This window comes from Mustela lutreola, chromosome 3 (genome assembly GCF_030435805.1).
Source record: "Mustela lutreola isolate mMusLut2 chromosome 3, mMusLut2.pri, whole genome shotgun sequence".
Lineage (NCBI taxonomy): Eukaryota > Metazoa > Chordata > Mammalia > Carnivora > Mustelidae > Mustela > Mustela lutreola.
In genome coordinates this window covers 49202173-49222291 of record NC_081292.1, presented here as the reverse complement: position 1 = coordinate 49222291, position 20119 = coordinate 49202173, and the positions used below count along the sequence as shown (strand labels likewise).

The 20119-nt window shown below is 38.2% G+C and overlaps 1 pseudogene; it reads right to left on the bottom strand.

Annotated features, from left to right (window-relative positions):
- Positions 1 to 20119, bottom strand: part of LOC131827828 (small ribosomal subunit protein uS2-like) — a 183511-nt pseudogene that overhangs the window by 104725 nt on the left and 58667 nt on the right.

Below are 20119 nucleotides of genomic sequence, written 5' to 3'. Positions count from 1 at the left end.
ACTCTGAATAATACGAAAAGTCTTTTTTTAATTCACAAATATCTCAACTTTGGAGAGAGTCTATTAACTTCCTCCCATAAACACCGAGGAATCAACTCACTTACTTTCCTCTTACTTAAACTACTTCTTCCTCCCATTTTTTATCATCAAGCTCTTAAGAAACAAAGTATTCACCCTTCATCAGGCTCATGGAAGCCAATTAAAAAGTGGGAGAGTGAAATTCCTTGCAACATTAAGACTGTCCCTTAACGGACCATCATTCTGATAGCCTGGATCACATGCAGAAAGATGTGAACCGGAAGTACAGGAGAAAGCCTGACCCCACAGACAGGGGGAAGGAAGTTTCTGAACATCCGAGCAAGGCCTTGGCCTTAGTAGCTCTTATATACATTGATTTTATCATGCAAAGCTTTGCTCTGAGGATCTCCAAAACCTTATACGCTTGGGACACACCACCAGTCTCAGAAGTAGATTATTTTCAAGTTATCCTTTAAGAATGAATGAAAACAAAATTGCTTCTGTTTTCATTCTGGTTATGGCTATTTCCTGGCAGACTGCATCCAAGAAAACCCACTGAAAATATTGTATAGATCTCAAGAAACATGATCAGGTCCTCTCCCAAAAGAAACCATGCCTCTCATCCCGTCCCAGAAAGCAAAGTCCTGGGAGTGAGGGAAGGAGACCAGAACGCTCACCTTAAGAAGATATAAACAAAGTATGAGAAGGAAACCAGACACAGAGAGACAAGTACTATATGATCTCACTTCTATGAGAAATCTAAAATAGTCAGATTCATAAAATCAAGGACTGGAATGGTGGTTATCAGGGGCTGAGAGGAAAATGAGAAGTTATTACTCAACAGTCATAACATTTAACCTAAATAAAATGGATAAACTCTAGAGATCTGCTGTACCAAAGCATACCTATGTTCAATAATAACGCATGCTAAAAAATTTTTTAAGGGACTAGAGCTTATGTTAATTGTTTTTATCATAATAAAATGTTTTTTAAAAGAGTAAAATATAACTTAACTCATTAAAAAAAAAAAAAAACAAAGTAAGAATAGGAGGCAGAGTTAGCCAATGTCCTGCCCATCCATCTCCCACCTACCTGCTGCTTTCAGGAGAGATAGTGAGGGAATCCATTACTCATGCTCTGAATCTCACAGCAGGAAAATAAGGCCAGAGGAAGAACCATGGCTTCCAAATAAAAGTGTGGTAGCTTTGTGGTGTGTCACTTTGACTAAGCTGAACTACATTTACTCTCAGTTAGAATGGACCATGAGGATGATTCTTGTGTGAGATTTAAAGTACCCAAGTGCAGCAGCAGTTATTTTGATAGTTCATATTGACAAGGAACGCTTCCTTGACCAAACTTTAGTCAAGCCCCACTAAGCCCTCTTCTCAAATAAGCTGCATCCTTGACCTGTTGAACACAGTTTAGGAAGAATGCCCACACCCTTGATATCTAATCAAGTAACTCTTAGTAATTTTCCATCCACTGACCCCCTCACTCTGCCTCGTTGACTTTGCTATATTTGGGGTTAGGCTCAGTTCTAGACTGAAGTCTCTCTTTTCTCTACCTCAGTAGCTCAAATAAAATAGGTTCTGCCATTTTTAACAAGTGTTCTGTGCAATTTTTCTGTTACAACATATATTGTCTTATATATAATAGGCTACCTCTTTTCTGTAGTTATCATGGGTCCAGTGACTTACTTAACTGGTAAGAAGTGGTGACCAAGCCTTCAAGTGCTCCACCTTCACCAAGATCTTCTTCCAGCTTCACCAACTTCAGGTTCAAATAGGTGTTTAGCTCTATGATGAAGGGCCCCAACTTCTGCAATATAGCCCCACCATCAAGGATAATGGTAATGAGAACTGACACAGATTTCAATTCATTCTCATGGGTTCCAGCTTGTTCTTGGTCTTCCCTCCTTTACATCTGACATTCCTTCTGGATGCTTGAACTTTAATTCCTACGAGTGGACTCGAAGACAGTAGCCTTAATAGAGACTAATTAATCGGCTCCTACAACTGGATAATGTCAAATCTCTATAACAAAAAATCCTTGTAATTATAGAGGTATGTAATTAGATAGAGACAGCTATTTAGCTGTGTCTGATACAGACACAGCTGAAGATATAAATAGGTATATATGTAGATGTAGATACAGAAGTAAATGAAGATATGGGTAAATAAACAAAGATATAGATACAGATTTCCTCGTGGTTCTGCAGCTCTGATTGATACCAAAAGCAAACGACTGTGCCATCTCATGCATCCCTGGAGTCCTGCAGTATTCAGATATGTCTGTGATTCTGAAAATTCAGAATATGAAAAAGAGACTTGACCTGGAGTACCAATCCCCATCTTGGCTTTCTCAAGACTAACAGAAATTCTCCAAACTCAGGGAAAGCACTCTTTAAACAGTATCCCCGGTCTGAGGGGCATGCACTTGAAAATCCTATGTGGTACTAGTACATCAAAAGGGAAAATGTGCAGATCATCCAATATTTGGTTCACTGACACAGCTCCTGCAGAGCCCAGAGGAATATCTTCCACACAGCATATACATAGGCGAGCTTAGCCATTGGACAGAAACTCTAGAAGGCTAAACAAGAAAACGCCATGCCTGTGCCTTCTTACACATAGCTTAAGAAACAGGAGACTGGAAACTGCAGAGGAGACATTTCAAAGAACATCAAACTTTACAGTGACATACCACCCTCAATGATTTGCAGTGTTATTCCTTTATCTTTATTTTTCTTTTTCTATAATTGATCTGTAAGGGCCTATTTAGCCAGAGCAGCCCCACCCCGGTTGAACTACCATTTTGTTGTAAAACTGAAATTGATCTTGCCCCCGGCCGGGGAACTTATTTAAAAGCAAGTCCCTGAAACCAGTCCCACATAACAAAGTCCAAATACAAGGGTGGGTCAGGCCAGGTGTAGGTATTCAATCAGTGGGGACGCATACTCTCTCCTAGCTATACCAAGGAGTATAGGCTCCGCCCTTTGGGCACCTTTTGGGCGCCAATTCTGAACTAGGTGATAGGCTGGTTCAAATGTCTCCTAGGGTAAATTGTAATTCAATTGGTCACCTAGCATCACTGTGGAGTTTCCTGTGTGTGTTACAATCTCATTGGCCACCTGTGTGTGGCCAGGTCCAACCACATGGCCTTTGCTCTATAAAAATTAGTCTGGAGGGATGCCTGCGTGGCTCAGTTGGTTAAGCAGCTGCCTTCGGCTCAGTCATGATCCCAGCGTCCTGGGATCGAGTCCCACATCGGGCTCCTTGCTCAGCAGGGAGCCTGCTTCTGCCTCTGCCTGCCATTCTGTCTGCCTGTGCTCTCTCTCTCCCCCTCTCTCTCTCTGATAAATAAATAAAATCTTTTAAAAAAAAAAATTTATTTATAAAAAAAAAAAAAAAAAATTAGTCTGGAAAGCAGGAAGGGGTTGTCCTCTGTGAGGAGCAGCCCCGACCGGTCTGTTTGACGAAATAAAGCTTTGCTTGACCTTTGCTTTGTATCAGTCTCGCTCCTTTAATCACAGACCCATTATTGGGGTACCCAGTTTTGGGGGGACCTAACAGACCTACTAAGACAAAATCTGTCATGATGGCAGATCGAAAGGTGTTGGTTTAATTGAATGTATATCATTAACTCAGTTGTACAGATATGCAAAAAAAGCCTTAGAGAAGTTCAGGAATGTGTCTAATTCATGTGCCTCTAGTTCTCTTATTCCAGAGTCCATAATCTTAACTCTATTTTTTGTCTGAATTCTACTTTTTGTTACTCTGACTTAAAAAATAACTTTGATAGCCACAATGGCAGATCAAGGATCCCCACTTGTCCGCTCTTTAATAAAACCAGCAAAATGCTAGCAAGTTTGTCAAAATTAACCTTTAGTTTAGAAGGTAATATAAGACTTGTAACAATCTGAGGAGAGTTTATTCAAGAAAAATGTCGGGGGGTGGCTGAGCCTGGGTGGCTCAGTAGGTTAAACAACCAACTCTTGGTTTCAGCTCAGGTCATGTTCAAGGTTGAGATTCTCTCCCTCTCTTTCTGACCCTCCCCTCATCATGCTCGCTTTCTTGCTCTCAGATAAATAAATAAAATCTTTTCAAAAAATAAAAAGGAATAAAAATTAAAATTAAAAAAAAAAAATTTCTGCACTTTGTGAGTTTTTTAACTTGGCCTATTCCCATCCGCCTTTTTCCAGCTCCAAAGCAACCTTGAAAACCAGCAGCCCTGCTATCACAGTTGTTGTGCAAACCAGCAGTACGGCTGACACTGAAAAGGGACAAACCAAGAGCACCTTGAAGAGTACCATCTCCAGTGCATTCTTCTCCTGTGAAGATCTCTTATCTTTGTAAAACCCCCATTTGCAGGGCTTTGAGATTACTCAGAGCTTCCTCCGGGAAAATCCCTGTCTGCAGGGCATTTGTCTGAAACAATCAAGGGCAGTTGATTAACACAACAACTACCTAAGGCAGCAATGCCAATTTAATGAAAAAAATCCCAGCCTAAAATTTAAAAGGCAGATCCAGAGGAAGAAATGTCCAGAGGGCCTTTGAAAAGAGCTCCCATACTTCTGAACATCTAGAAGGCCAGTACTTGTTCAGACCCATCCCACGCCCAGGAAAGACCTAACAGGGCCCAAATCCCTTATCTCTGGCTGACCTTGAGGCAGTGTAAACAGGAAATGAAGCCCAAGGCAAACTAGTGAATTACCTTAGCCTCAATATACACACACAAGTCCTTGGCAGATTGGAAGAACTGCTGTTTCCAAGCATTTATGGAAACCTCTGATCATTTGTTAGCTCACTACCGAAGCTGCACAGTAGAAAATTCAGTGGTTGTGCACTCCAGGGAATATAGACTGTATCAGGTTCCCAAGGCTATAGTAATAAGTACCAAAATCCGAATGTCTTAAAACAATATAAACTCACTGTCTAGTTGTTCTAGAGGCTTAAAGTCCAAAATCAAGATCTCAGGAGGGCCATATTCTCTCTGACAGCTCTAGGTAAGAATCTTTCCTGCTTGCCTCTACCTTCTGGTGATTTCTGGCAATCCTTAGTATTTCTTGATTTATAGATGCAAGACTCCAGTCACACGCTCTTTTTGCCCTATGTATCTTTTTTTTTTTTTTTAAGATTTTATTTATTTATTTCACAAGTAAATGGAGAGGCAGGCAGAGAGAGAGAGAGAAAGAGAGAGGGAAGCAGGCTCCCTGCTGAGCAGAGAGCCCGATAGTGGACTCGATCCCAGGACCCTGAGATCATGACCTGAGCCAAAAGCAGCAGATTAACTCACTGAGCTACCCAGGCGCCCCTGCCCTATCTATCTTCATATTGCCTCTCCTTTGTGCCTGTATTTGTGTTTAAATTTCCCTTTTTAAAAGGATACCAGTCATATTGGATCAGAGTCCACCCTAAAGGCCTCATTTTATCTCAATTACCTCTGTAAGGAACTTATTTTCAAATAAGGTCACATGCTGAGGTACTAGGTGTTGAACTTAAACATATGTTTTTTGAAGGACACAATTCAATCCATAATATAAGTTTTATAGAATTAGTCCCGGAAAGTGATTAAACACAGACACACACACACACACACCAGCCCCAATAACACCAACAAACTATGGGAACGGTGGATCTGATTTTCAGAGGTGCCACATTATATTATCTGACATGTCCAGTTTTGATAAAAATGTAAATGATTCATAAAAGAAGCAAGAAAGAATGGCCATACACAGGAAAATAAGCAGTCAATAGAAAATTTCCCTGAAGAAGCCCGGATGTTGGACATACCAGATAAACATTTTAAATCAGTTTTCTCAAAAACATGTTCAAAGAAATAAAAGAAACTGAATTTTAAAAATGAAAAGAAAGTATAGGGTGCACCTGGGTGGCTCAGTGGGTTAAGCCTCTGCCTTCGACTCAGGCGTTGATATCAGGGTCCTTGGGATCGAGCCCCCCATAGGGCTCTCTGCTCATCAGGGAGTCTGCTTCCCCACCCCTACCTCTCTCTGCCTGCCTCTCAGTCTACTTGTGATCTCTGTCAAATAAATAAAAATTTAAAAAAAAAAAAAAGAAAAGAAAGAAAGAAAGCCATCTTGGGACACAAAATAAATAAATAAAAATCTTAAAAAAGAAAGTATGGCAATATCTCATCAAATAGAAAAATATGAAGTATTTTTTTAAAAACCAATAGAAATTCTGTAGTTGAAAAGTAAAATAAGCGAAATGAAAAATTCAGTAGAAAGACTCAAAATCCAACTTGAGCTGACAGGAAAAAAAAGAATCAGTGCACTTGAAAATAGATCAGCAGGGTTATACAGCCTAAGGAGAAAAAAAACAATTTAAAAAATGAACAAAGCCTCAAAGACCTGTATGATACCAGTAAACACACAAACATATACATATAATGGAAATACTAGAAAGAATGAGGAGAAATGGGAAGAAAACATATTTAAAGAAATAATGCCGAAAACTTCCCAAAGTTGAAGAAAAATAGATGAACCCCAAGTAGAATAAACAGAGGTTCATACCTAAGCACATCATAGTCAAACTGTAGGAGGACATAGACAAAGAAAGAATTTTGAAAGTATTAAGAGAAAAAAACAACTTATCATGAATAAGAAATTCTCAATGAGATTAATGCTAACTTCTCATCAGAAATGGAGTACAGAGGCAGTGGGATGAGATATTTAAAGCACTGGGGGTGTTTGAGAGGAGGACCACTAACCAAGAATTCTACATCCAGCAAAACTATTTTGCAGAACTGTGGGAAAAATTAAGATATTCCACTGTAAACAAAAGCTAAAGGAATTCACAACCATCACTTCTGTCCTAATGGAAGGCTTTCAATCTAAAATGAAAAGACACTAGAGGGTATCTGAAATCCACATGAAGAAATGGAATATCAATAAAGTAACTACATAGATAAACACAAAACACAGAACAAATGAAATTTTGCAGCTTCTTTTTCTCCTGTCTAATTTAGAAGACAACTATATAAAACAATTAATATAAACCTGTATTGATGGTCTTATAATGTACAAAGACGTAATTTGTATCACAATACTATCACGGAAGAGAAGGAAGGGGATACAGTTGTATTAAAGCTACTACTGAAATTAAGCTAATATTAATCTAAGCTAGATTCTTATTTATTTATTTATTAGATTTTTTTTTTTTTAGATTTTATTTATTTATCAGAGAGAGAGAGGGAGAGCGAGCGAGCACAGGCAGACAGAATGGCAGGCAGAGGCAGAGGGAGAAGCAGGCTCCCTGCTGAGCAAGGAGCCTGATGTGGGACTCGATCCCAGGACGCTGGGATCATGACCTGAGCCGAAGGCAGCTGCTTAACCAACTGAGCCACCCAGGCGTCCCGCTAGATTCTTTTTTAAAGAAAGATTTTATTTATTTGAGAGAGAGAAAGAGAGAGCACAAGCTGGGGGAGAGAAAGAAGTAGGCTCCCCACTGAGCAGGGAGCCTGATGTGGGGCTCAATCTCAGGACCCTGGGTTCAAGACCTGAGCCAAAGGCAGATGCTTAACCAACTGAGCCACCCAGGAGCTGCAAGCTAGATCACTTTAAATTAGGATGCTAGTTATCAGACTCAGGGCAACCACTAAAAAACAGCTTTAAGAAAAGAGTAAAGAGGTAAAATGTGACCCTGGTGGCTGAGCAAGAATAGTGGGGGAAGGTGACCTTGCAGTTTCCTCTGTCCTCATCCCTTGAGACCAGCTTGAGCTCCATCTCCTCTAATGGTCCAGTGAACAGAGAGGCTAGGCCAGGGAGCCCAGGAAAGCAGTAATGGAGCAGAGAACATGGAAGAGATTGTAGGGCACCGCATATTCAGCTCCTGGGCATCTCCATGTCCCAGCCCACCACAGATCCTCCAAGCACACAGCTCTGGCTCTTTCCCAGCTCCGGGGACCTCAGCATTGACCCAGAGGGTGGTGGTAACCCAGATGTGCTACAACTGCAAGTGCATGGTGAAATATTTTAAAATACAAAAAGGAATTTAAATGGTACACTGGAAAGTATTTAATACAATAGAAAGAAGTGATGGAGGAGCAGAGGGATAAAAAAGAAGTACAGAAAACAAAGAGCAAAATGGCAGGTATAAATTCTACCTTATCAGTAGTACATTAAATGTAAATAATTGAATGTTCTTATCCAAATTACAGAAACTGGTAGAATGGATTAACAAAAAAAAAGATCCATAATCCAATTATATGCAGTCTATAAAAGGGCCCTTAAATTTAAAAATTAAAAAAATAGGTTAAAAGTAAAAAGATAGAAAAAAATACATGTGATACAAATAGTACCCAAAAAGGAGCTGGAGAGGCTATACTAAAAAAGACAAAAAGACTTTAAGAAAAACTTGCTCCTTGATAGGAGAAACATTTTATGATGATGAAAGGATCTACTTAGCAGAGAGTAACAAATAATTATAAGCTATAAACACCTAACAATCAAGTCCCAAATATATGAAACTAAAATTGAAAGGATTGGAGATAGAAACAGAAATTCAACAATAATTGTGGATCTCAATACTCTGCTTTCAAATTTGATAGAAAAACTACAAAGAAAATCAGCAAGAATATATACAGCTTAAAAAATATCATGAAACCATTTGACCTAACACCTATTAACAGCAGAATTCTTTTCAAGCACACTTGGAACATTCTCCAGGACAGAGCATACATACGTTAAGCCATGAAATAAGTTAATTAATTAATTAGTTAAGTAGTTTAAAAGGATTTAAATCATACAAGTGGAGTTAAGTTAGAAATCAAAGACAGAAAGAAGCTACAATAATCATGACTGTGTGGTATTGGCAAAAGAATAGACAAATAGATCAAAGAAGCAGAAGAGAGTCCAGAAATAGAGACATACAAATATAATTAACTGATATTTGACAAAGAAACAAAAGCAATTCAATAGAGAAAATAGAATCTTTTCAACAAATAAGGTTGAAACAACTAGATATCCAAATGCAAAAAAAAAAAAAAAGGAATCCAGAGACTGTACACCTTTCACAACAATTAACTTAAGGAGAAAATATTTGCAAAACACATGTCCAATAAGGAACTTGTATCTAAAATATACAAAGGACTCTTTAAAACACTCCCCGCCAAGAAAACAAACAACCCATTTAGAAAATGAGAAAAGAACTGATTAGAAATCTTATCAGGTAAGATATACAGATGGCAAATAAGCATATGAAAAGATGCTCCACATCATATGTAATTTGGGAATTGCAAATTAAAACAACACTACATACCTCTTAGAAAATCCAGAGCACTGGCAATAGCAAATGCTGGTGAGGATATGGAGCAACAGGAACTCTCATTCACTGCTGGTGAGAATGCAAAAAAATGGCACAGTCCCCTTGGAAGACAGTCTGACAGCTTGACAGCTTCTTAAAAAACTAAATGTTGGCCTACCATATATGATCCAATAATTGAATTCCAATACCAATTGAATTGGTATTTACCTAAATGAGTTGAACTCTTACCTCCACATAAAACCTATATACAAATCTTTACTCATAACTTACTCTAACTTGGGGTGCTTGGGTGGCTCAGTGGGTTAAAGCCTCTGCCTTCGGCTCAGGTCATGATCTCAGGGTCCTGGGATTGAGCCCCGCATTGGGCTCTCTGCTCAGCGGGGAGCCTGCTTCCTCCGCTCTCTCTCTTTCTCTCTCTCACTGCCTACCTCTCTGACTACTTGTGATCTCTGTCTGTCAAACAAATAAATAAAATCTTTTTTTTTTAAAGATTTTATTTATTTGTTTGACAGAGAGAGATCACAAGTAGGCAGAGAGGCAGGCAGAGAGAGAGAGGAGGAAGCAGGCTCCCTGCTGAGCAGAGAGCCCGATGCAGGACTCGATCCCAGGACTCTGAGATCATGACCTGAGCCGAAGGCAGCGGCTCAACCCACTGAGCCACCCAGGCGCCCAATAAATAAAATCTTTAAAAAAAAAAATAACTTACTATAAACTTGGGAGCAACCAATAATCCTTCAATACGTGGAAGAATAAGGAAACTGTAGAATATTAATACAATGGAATATTATCTAGTGATTAAATGGAATAAGACATGGGGAAGCCTTAAGTGAATACTACTAAGTGAAAGAAGCCAATCTAAAAAGACTACAACTACAACCTGAAAAGGCTACACTCCACATGATTCCAACTTTATGACTACTGAGAACTGAACTAAGCTACTCCACAGTATGCTGCCTTGGCATCTATTTTTATTTGGCCAAGGGGCCTTCAGGTGCTTTAAACTGACATTAACCCCTCATGGAAGCACATGCCTCAGAAAAATGTAAGTTCCTGATTGGGCTTCTCCAATACCCCTTGTGGTGAAGTCTTCACTGCCTGTCAGGGCCTTCCCCTTGTGTAACCTGAGATGAAAGACCATGTATCCTATCAAAACACTGCTGTTTTGGTGTGAGTTGACCAATCTGACTAGAACCTGGGAACCCCAAAGTACTCCATCTCTGGACCTTAATATAAGCATGTGCCCCAGATTGTTACTCTCTGCCTACACTCTGCCTTGACCACTCCATGTGGCCTCTCAAGGTATGCTGTGTACTTCCTCCATGACCTATGAGTAATGCACTTCTCTATTTGAATTCCCTTGTGGTTTTTGTTGAACCAGGGCTCACCATTTGACCCTCTGGGACTGTACTTAACAAATGTTAATTTTACAAAGTCACAGCAAACATCCTGGAAAAGGCAAAATTACTGAGACAGTAAAAAGAAAAGTGTCTTCTAGGAATTTGGAAGGAGAAGGTTGTAGCATGGGATAATTTAGAGAAGTAAACCTACTTGCATGACCATGTAATGATAGTTCTATTTGTAAAAACCCTTAAGATACTTGAAACTAATGTAACATTGTATGGCAACTATACTTCAATTGAAAAAACAAACAAATAAACAAGATGAAAAACACAAAGTGAACCCTAATATAAATTATGGACCTCAGTTAATAATAATGTATCAATATTGGCTCATCAAGTGTAACAAAAGTATCACACTAATACAAGATGTTAATAATCAGGGAAACTTTGTAGGAAGGGTGGGGAGGTGACAGGTAGAGGAGGTATGTGGGAACTGTACTTTGTGTTCAATTTCTATAAACCTAAATCTGCTCTAAAAAATAAATTATTAGTTAAAACTAAAGTATGGCAAAATTGCTGGGTAGAAGATCAATATACAAAAATCAATTGTAATTCTACATATGAACAGAATTAAGAATATCATTTCATTCACAACAGCACTAAAAAGAATAAAATATTCAAGAATAAATTTTATAAGAGCACAAAACATACACTGAATTCTATAAAACTTCTCTGAAGTAAATTAAAGAAGATCTAAATAAATAAAAGAGACGTATTTTGTGTTTATGAATTAGAAGAGCCAATATTGTTAAAATGGCAATTCTCTTCCAAATTAATCTATAGGTTCAACAAAATCCTTATCAAAATTCTGTCTCCCAAATTGATCTATATAGGTTCAACTAAATCCCTATCAAAATTCTGTAATGTGGGATGCCTGGGTGGCTCAGTTGGTTAAGCAGCTGCCTTCGGCTCAGGTCATGATCCCAGCATCCTGGGATTGAGTCCCACATCGGGCTCCTTGCTCCGCAGGGAACCTGCTTCTCCCTCTGACTCTGCCTGCCACTCTGCCTGTGCTCGCTCTTGCTCTCGCTCTCTCTCGGACAAATAAATAAATAAAATCTTTAAAACAAAACAAAACAAAATTCTGTAATGTGATAGAGATGCTATTAATCACTATAATGGCAATCATTACAATATATAAATGTATCCAATTAACACGTTGCACATCTTAAATTTACCCAATGTAGTATGTCAAATACATATTAATAAAAAAACTGCTGGTGGGCTTTTTTTTTTTCCCAGCAATTGCCAAACAGGGGCTGACTCAATTGGTTAAGTTTTCCACTCTTGGTTTCAACTTAAGTCATGATCTCATGGGTCATGGGATCAAGCCCCCATGAGCTCTGCACTCAGCTGGGCATCTGCTCGAGATTCTCTCTCTCCTCTGCCTCCTGAATCAATCAATAAATAAATATTTAAAAAAAAAAAAGGAAAGAAAGAAAGAAATTGACAAATCCTAAAATTTGTATGAAAATGCAAAACATCTAAGATAAATAAAGTAATTTTGAAAAATAAGGACAAGTTTGGAGGACCTCAACTTCCTAATTTCAAAACTTGTTATTAAAGATACAATAGTCAAGATAGTATGGTACAGTATATAGACATGTAATTAGACAAATTATAATAACATAACTGAGAGCCCAGCTTTCTATTTTAGTTAACTGTTTTTTGTGGGTTTTTTTTTTTTTACAAAGATGCCAGAGTAATTCATTGAAAAGAAATGATAGTCTGTTTAGCAAAAAGTGTTGGGACCATTAGATACCCCATACAAAAAGACTGACTTAGACGTTCATCTTAGACCATACACAAAAATTAACTCAAAATAGGCCATATATTCGAATGTAGGAGTTAAAATAATAAAACATTTAGAAGAAAATCTTCAAGACGTTGTGTTAGACAAAGACCAAAAGTGTGGTTCATAAAAGACAAAATTGTTAAAACTGACCTTACCAAAGATTAAACCTTTTGTACTTCAAAGGTATCATTAACAAAATGAAAAGACAAGGAATAGAAAGCAAACAAATATTTTCAAAACACATACCAAGTAAAGGACTTGGCCCGAGAATTTACAAAGAATGCTTACAACTCAATAATAAGAAGACAGTCTATCAAAACTGGACAGACATGTGGACCGAAATTTATAAAAGAAGATACATGAATGGTTAATGTAAAAATGGCACAAAGATACTCAATAATATTAATTATTAGGGAAATGCAAATTAAAATCACAATAAGATATTATTTCACACCTCCCAGAATGGCTATAATAAGTCAGGCAGGCAGTAACAAGCATTGACAAGGATGTGGATAAACAGGAATCCTCCTACATTACTCATGGAAATGTAAAATAATGTATTCATTTTGGAAAACAGTTTGGTCATTTTTCAAAATGTTAAATGTTAAACTACCATTTTAAAATGTCTATATTGGGACGCCTGGGTGGCTCAGTTGGTTGAGCAGCTGCCTTCGGCTCAGGTCATGATCCCAGCATCCTGGGATCGAGTCCCACATCGGGCTCCTTGCTCCGCAGGGAGCCTGCTTCTCCCTCTGACTCTGCCTTCCACTAAGTCTGCCTGTGCTCGCTCTCGCTCTCTCTCTCTGACAAATAAATAAATAAAATCTTTAAAAAAAAAAAATAATAGGGCGCCTGGGTGGCTCAGTGGGTTAAGCCGCTGCCTTCGGCTCAGGTCATGATCTCGGGATCCTGGGATCGAGTCCCGTGTCGGGCTCTCTGCTCAGCAGGGAGCCTGCTTCCCTTCCTCTCTGTCTCTGCCTGCCTCTCCATCTACTTGTGATTTCTCTCTGTCAAATAAATAAATAAAATCTTTAAAAAAAAAATAATAAAATAAAATAAAATAAAATGTCTATATACCATTTACCATACATTTTAAATGTTAAACTACCATTCTACTCCTACACCTAAGAGAAATGAAAATATATATCTGCACAAGGACTTGCACAAAACTGTTTATAGCAACATTATTTATAATAACCAAAACTTGGAAACAATTTAAGTGTCCATCAACTGGTATGCAGGGAAAAAATGTGGTATATCCATACAATGAAATACTATCCACCAAATGAAGAGGGCAACATACTGGCACATCAGGGATGGCCCTTAAAAAATTACGCTAAATGAAATGCTAAATCAAAAAAAAACCCACTCCATATGACTCTGTTTCTATGAATTGCCTGAAAAAGACAAATTTGAAGAGATATAGAGTAAATTAGTTGTTTTCTGGTGCTAAGGGTGGGAAAAAGAATGAACTGTAAATAAGCATGAAGGATCTTTTTGGAGAAAAGGAACATGTTCGATAACTGTTTTATGGGAATGGTAATGCTACTTGGTAAAATGGCTAAAAACCATGGAGTTATACACTTGAAAGGGATGAATTTATGATATGTAAAACATACCTCAATAAAATAAAAAATTAAAAGTATGGTAACATGATACGTGAAGTATTAGTTGGTAGTTTCTGGTTTCCTATTGATCCTCCCAAACATAACTACATGTAGAAATCGTATGTATTTCTGCAAGTGATTTCAAAGGCAAAGGGGGAAAATGGATGCCAAATTTATTTCTAAGCTTCAAAGACCCTTTCCAGACAGAAAGTATTTAAAGGAGAAAAATGATCTGAACCAGCCTCCAATAGATAAGGAATCTTCTGAACAAAAAGGAGGAGACTTCAGAGGGGAACAAGAGAGTTATAGACACTGCAGCAGATATGCCTCCTGTAAGGTGACCAGCTCAGGACCTTCTGTGTTTTCAACCCAAAAGTCCTGCATCCTGGAAACCCTTTCATTCTTGGGAAAATCTGGAAATTTAGTCACCCTACTTTTAGTTCACACCTTCTGAGTCATATCCTGGGGGATTGGTGCAGGGGTGTTAGTGGGAAACCAAGAATAAAAGAAACTTGTGTCCTGGTTTCTACTTGGGATTTCTGAAAAGTCGGGAGCCACTGCACCCTCAAGGAGATAGGAACGTTGGGGAATGAGACATGGTAATGGGGCTTACTTAGAAGTTAAAGAGACATACACACCATCCCAGGACACCTATGGCAACCGTAGGGTACGAAACGGGGTCTAAAAGTCCCTTTGGGTCTCACATGGGGTGTGGAAGCTAACTTACGGTTTTCTTTGTGAAAGTCCAAAATCAGGATGAAGAGAGGCATATCCAACAGGGTCTATGTTGGCCATCCTCAAAAGAGAGGATAAGAATGGCCTCGAGGAATCACCAGTGCTATGAAGCAGGGTAGATGCCAAGATAAGGGCACATTCTACCTAGGTTGCTGTTTGAGAAAGCATCATACTTAGCTTTTGCCATGAATCCAGTAAAGATCCAGTTTGGGAGTGAACAAATCAAGACCTGGGTGAGATCAGGCCTCTCTCATACCACCCACAGTGGCAGATATATATGCCCCTAAAACTGAAAAATCCACCCAGGGAAAAGTATAGGAAGAAAAGATGGAATTGACAGGGAGGTAAAGCTCCTGAATATAATTAAATTTCAAAATTAAATACTGAAAAATAACAATTTATTTTTACTTCAAAATGACTAAACTAAGACTTCTGCCTCAGGCAAAATAAGAACTTTGAGACAAAAATCAAAGTGAATTATAGACAATAAAGGAATGGACATTTGAGGAGTTTCTAAAGCAAGAACTCTGCCTTCCAGGTTCTCAAACTTTAACTTTCAGAGAATGTGGCAGAACAGTTGGCCTATAATTTGCATGAAGATAAGTGCTGGCAGTCATTGAATCCCTGTGTATCCTTTGCAAATAAATCTAGAAGTGCCAACACCATCACTAGTAATGAAGTACCAGAGTGAGATGTACCAGGAAACAGCTCATTGCATGTACAAGAAGATTTAATGAGGAGACCTGGGAACTCATTACATACTCATTTTAATAATTTACAGACTGGGAACAAAGGTTTACTTCTACAAACAGTGATTTTAAAATTAGAGATCTTTCAACAGTCTTGCCCCTGAACTTTGGATTCTGGTTAAATAATGTCTGTTCAGGTTTTTAGATTAATGTGGGCAGAGAAACATTGTTTCAATGCATTATTCTATGTTTTCTTGAATTTAGTGAAAACTGGAAAATGTGTTCTGTTTTGTTTTTCTTATTAGTAATACTGTTTAAGTTACCATTCTCATGCAAGGAAATGGTATAGGCTTGCTTTCAGTATGTTTTACTCAGCATTAAGCATGTTTTCTGATCCTGTTCTGTTTAAAACATTTAAACATACCAAATTATGTTACTTAATCCTATCTTTTTTCTCAGACACTGATGGAGTTACATCATTTAGCCAGTAGGTATAACATTGAAATACACGGTATTTTTGTACACATGAGTGGAAAAATATTGGCAAATAATCCAATGTAATTATCACTTGTGATCTCATATTTTGGCTTGGGCAAAACATCCATGACTGTGATGTAACGGCATGTACTTCAAACAAGGATTGTATTTCTACAGAAATAAAATGGGGGAAAATTATTTGAAACTAAGTATTTTAAAAACGTTTTCACTACTGGTTCTGTTGTGTAACATATTGGCAAAACCCCCCACAAAATGCATAAGGACAAAATATCTGTCTTGAAGCACATAAATACTAAGAATAATATCGATATTCTTTGTGAAAAATATATCACATTGCACTGGTATTCTAAGAAAGATAGAAACATGGATAATGAGAAGACTAAATAAAGAAAAGCACTGAGAAGAAGGAAAGAGGTGGAGAAAATGAAATAGAGAGGAAAGGATGGGGAGGAAAGGAGATCTAATTCATCCTTTTGTTATTAATTAAATTTGTACTATTCAAATCTCAAGAATTCTTTCAAAGTAGAAGTTTTTATATTGATCTTTAAAGGGAAATGGCTAATATATAAAGACCACCACCTGTATAAAATACATACAGTTTCTCCAGATCACATGAGGTGGTACTTGCAATTAGACTTATAAAGACAAAGATGGTAAATGGAAAGGGGAAACTACGAGATGCACTTTTCAGTTTTGAAATTGGTCTTGAAATTTTTTCATTGCGTTGAAAAAAAATGGGACACTGTCCAGTTTGGCTTTAATATCACCATCTTCTAAGTCTTTGGTATAACCATATTTGGTATAATTATATTTTATTGTATGAACTAGGAATACATACACATCAACTTATAGGAAAGCTGAGTGGCTTTTGAAAACAGCCATCTTTTTTCTTGCATCAGAGGAAAACTGAGGTAGACATCAGTTCCATGGCTTACCCCTGTTAAGGTTCCTAACAGTCACAAGATGCCTGCTAGAGCATTGACATAGCACCCGAAACCAGGAAAAGGAGAGTGGCAGTGCTAGCTCTCATGTTTCTTTTATGAGAGAATCAAGGAAATTCTTGAAAATTCTCCAACTCCATGGGTAGGAAAAACTGTTGGGTCATCCTACCAACAGTTGTTAGCAATAGTTTTTTAAGATCTGTTTTTAATTCTTTGTCCGAAGATCCTAATTATGAAGTAAATCGTGTTCAACAGCTCCATAATAAATTATAAGAAATTTATTTCAAAAGAACTAACTACTCAAGGAAGTAGGTTAACCTTTAGGTTTCTACTTTGTATTATACCCAAAATGTCAATCATACCTAGTGTTACAAACCTCTTTCTAGGAGAACTTGTTTTCCTTCAACATCTGTTCTACCAGGAAAATAGCTATTGGCCAAATAAACCGTGTTAAATTCCAACCAACTCACCTGGAAAATTAAATCCAGTCCCATGTTGATTAACAATATTAGAAGATCGAAACCCATGATTTCATAGGAATATACCAAGTTCTACCAGGTGGCAACTTAGAAGTCCCTTTACAGAAAAGAACACTGAAACAGTTTTTTGTTTTTTTTTTTTTTTCTGGAGCAAAGTAGCATTATTTTTTTAAGTGGAGAATAGTGCCAAAGTGTGGCTCCCTAAGTATTTTGTATATTTATTTCTATTTTTATGTCATTTCTTTATCTTGTTTTATAGTATTTCTACATGACTAGCATTCTAGAAAATATCTCAACATTGCAATCATTTTTCTTCTTCTCCACTGGCTTCACATAGAGATGTTGGTCAGAACTGTTCTCAGGGGGAAAGCTCACAAAATAGATTCAGAAACATTGGAAACTATCTTTCCAGGACTAACAAGAAGGGAGAAAAGCCATAGGATCATATTAATGCTTCTTCCAGGAAATTTTTAGACAAGACAGGTAAAATGAATTAATGAATAATATTAGAGATTCTCAAGTTGTCTATAGACGAATCTTCAAGCCTCTCTCCATGGTGGTCTCTGTTTCTGGCTAAATATTCTGATGGAGGCAGGACCTGGCCACCAAGGACTTATTCTTTACCTTAGAGGTATTTTGTAGAGAGAGAGGGGTTTTACTGAATTCAGGGAAATCCATGGGCCTCACAGGGCTCTATGCTCACTCCATGTTTGTGATTATATAGATTTTTAAACTATAGCTCATATTTGAAAAAGTCATGCGTTTGCTCTTGCATCCAGAGAGGGCAAAGGCAGAATAGTCTTTGTGGCTCCGTGTCTGTGGCCAGGGAAGGTCACACACATAAACTAGGAAACTATTTTTGATAACTTGGACTTGGAAAGACCAGCTGAGTTCTTTGTAAGCTATTTAAAACCTGCTCTGGATTCTCAGGCAATGCCAGATCTTCTGATTACATGTTTACAAGCCAGTCCTTAAAGATCCGTGTGGCTCTTCACGCCACAGCCAGGACACCTAATGCTATTCACCTTTAAAGTGAAATCCAGATACTATTGGAATAATCTCCTAAATAACTGTGCATACAGATGAGTGCAGTTTTAGAGACCAGCCAATAAGCTCTTTGTCTAGTGTCATCAGGAGGACTCACATTCTGAGTTCAAATCTTACATTTTTCCAACTTAGTCAAAATGCTCAGCATAAACTTGATGTCCCAGAAACAAAGTCTTTGAAGAAATATAAGATACACCTTGGGGAGCATGAGAAGGCAGTGGTTAAGTTCATAGACTCCAGAACCAGACAGGCTAGGACCCTTGGCAGTTTCCTTGCTCTTCTGTGCCTTTGTTTCCCCATTTTATTTTATTTTATTTTATTTTATTTTTAAAGAATTTATTTATTTATTTGACAGAGAGAGATCACAAGTGGGCAGAGAGGCAGGCAGAGAGAGAGAGAAGAGGAAGCAGTCTCCCGCCGAGCAGAAAGCTCAATGCGGGACTAGATCCAGGACCTCGAAATCATGACCCAAGCCGAAGGCAGAGGCTTAACCCACTGAGACACCCAGGTGCCTCTTGTTTCCCTATTTTAAGTGGGGCTGATGGTAATAAGCATAGAATAGATTTGTTGTTAGTGCAGAATGAGTTTAGTATCTGTAAAATGGTGAGAACAACTCTCTGGAACATTGTGAGTACATCATAAGTATTAGCCACCATTAGCAGAAAGCAAGAGATCATGTTCTCCAAAATTACTTATTTCCCCCAAATAATTTCAGATACATATTCCCTCTGAAGAAAGAAAATTGGCATTGCTCTTCTGTGATAACAATGATCTTTTTCTTTTATCCTGCTCTAAAATAAAGGTGTCCCTATCAATTGTGAAATAGCAGGTGTGAAGTTTTGTAACTACAAATATTGCAAAAGTCTGCAAATAGCTTTTATTTCTCTACAACTGAAATTAATTTTACTCTCAAGCCCTAATTTGCTTCTTTGGTGGAAAGTTCTTTCTTACAAATTCAAGGTCACTTAATCACTTTCAGTTTAAAACTCAGTCTCGGGGCGCCTGGGTGGCTCAGTGGGTTAAGCCGCTGCCTTCGGCTCAGGTCATGATCTCAGGGTCCTGGGATCGAGTCCCGCATCGGGCTCTCTGCTCAGCGGGGAGCCTGCTTCCTCCTCTCTCTCTCTGCCTGCCTCTCTGCCTACTTGTGATCTCCCTCTGTCAAATAAATAAATAAAATCTTTAAAAATAAATAAATAAATAAATAAATAAAACTCAGTCTCTTGGGGCACCTGGGTGGCTCAGTGGGTTAAAGCCTCTGCATTCAGCTCAGGTCATGATCCCAGGGTCCTGGATCAAGCCCTACATGGGGTTCTCTGCTCAGCAGGGAGCTTGCTACCCCCCTCCCTCTGCCTGCCTCTCTGCCTGCTTGTGATTTCTCTCCGTCAAATAAATAAATAAATAAATAATCTTTAAAAAAAAAAAATCAGTCTCTTATGACTCTCAGCTCTCTCTTGCCCTTGTCCCCTATACCCCTGTGTAAATTTTTGTTGTTGTTGTTGTTGTTGTTTTAAGATGTATTTATTTATTTATTTGAGAGAGAGAGAGTGGGGGTAGGGGCAGAGGGAGAGGGTGAGAGAATCTCAAACAGACTTCACACAGAGCCTGATGTGGGGCTCAATCCCATGA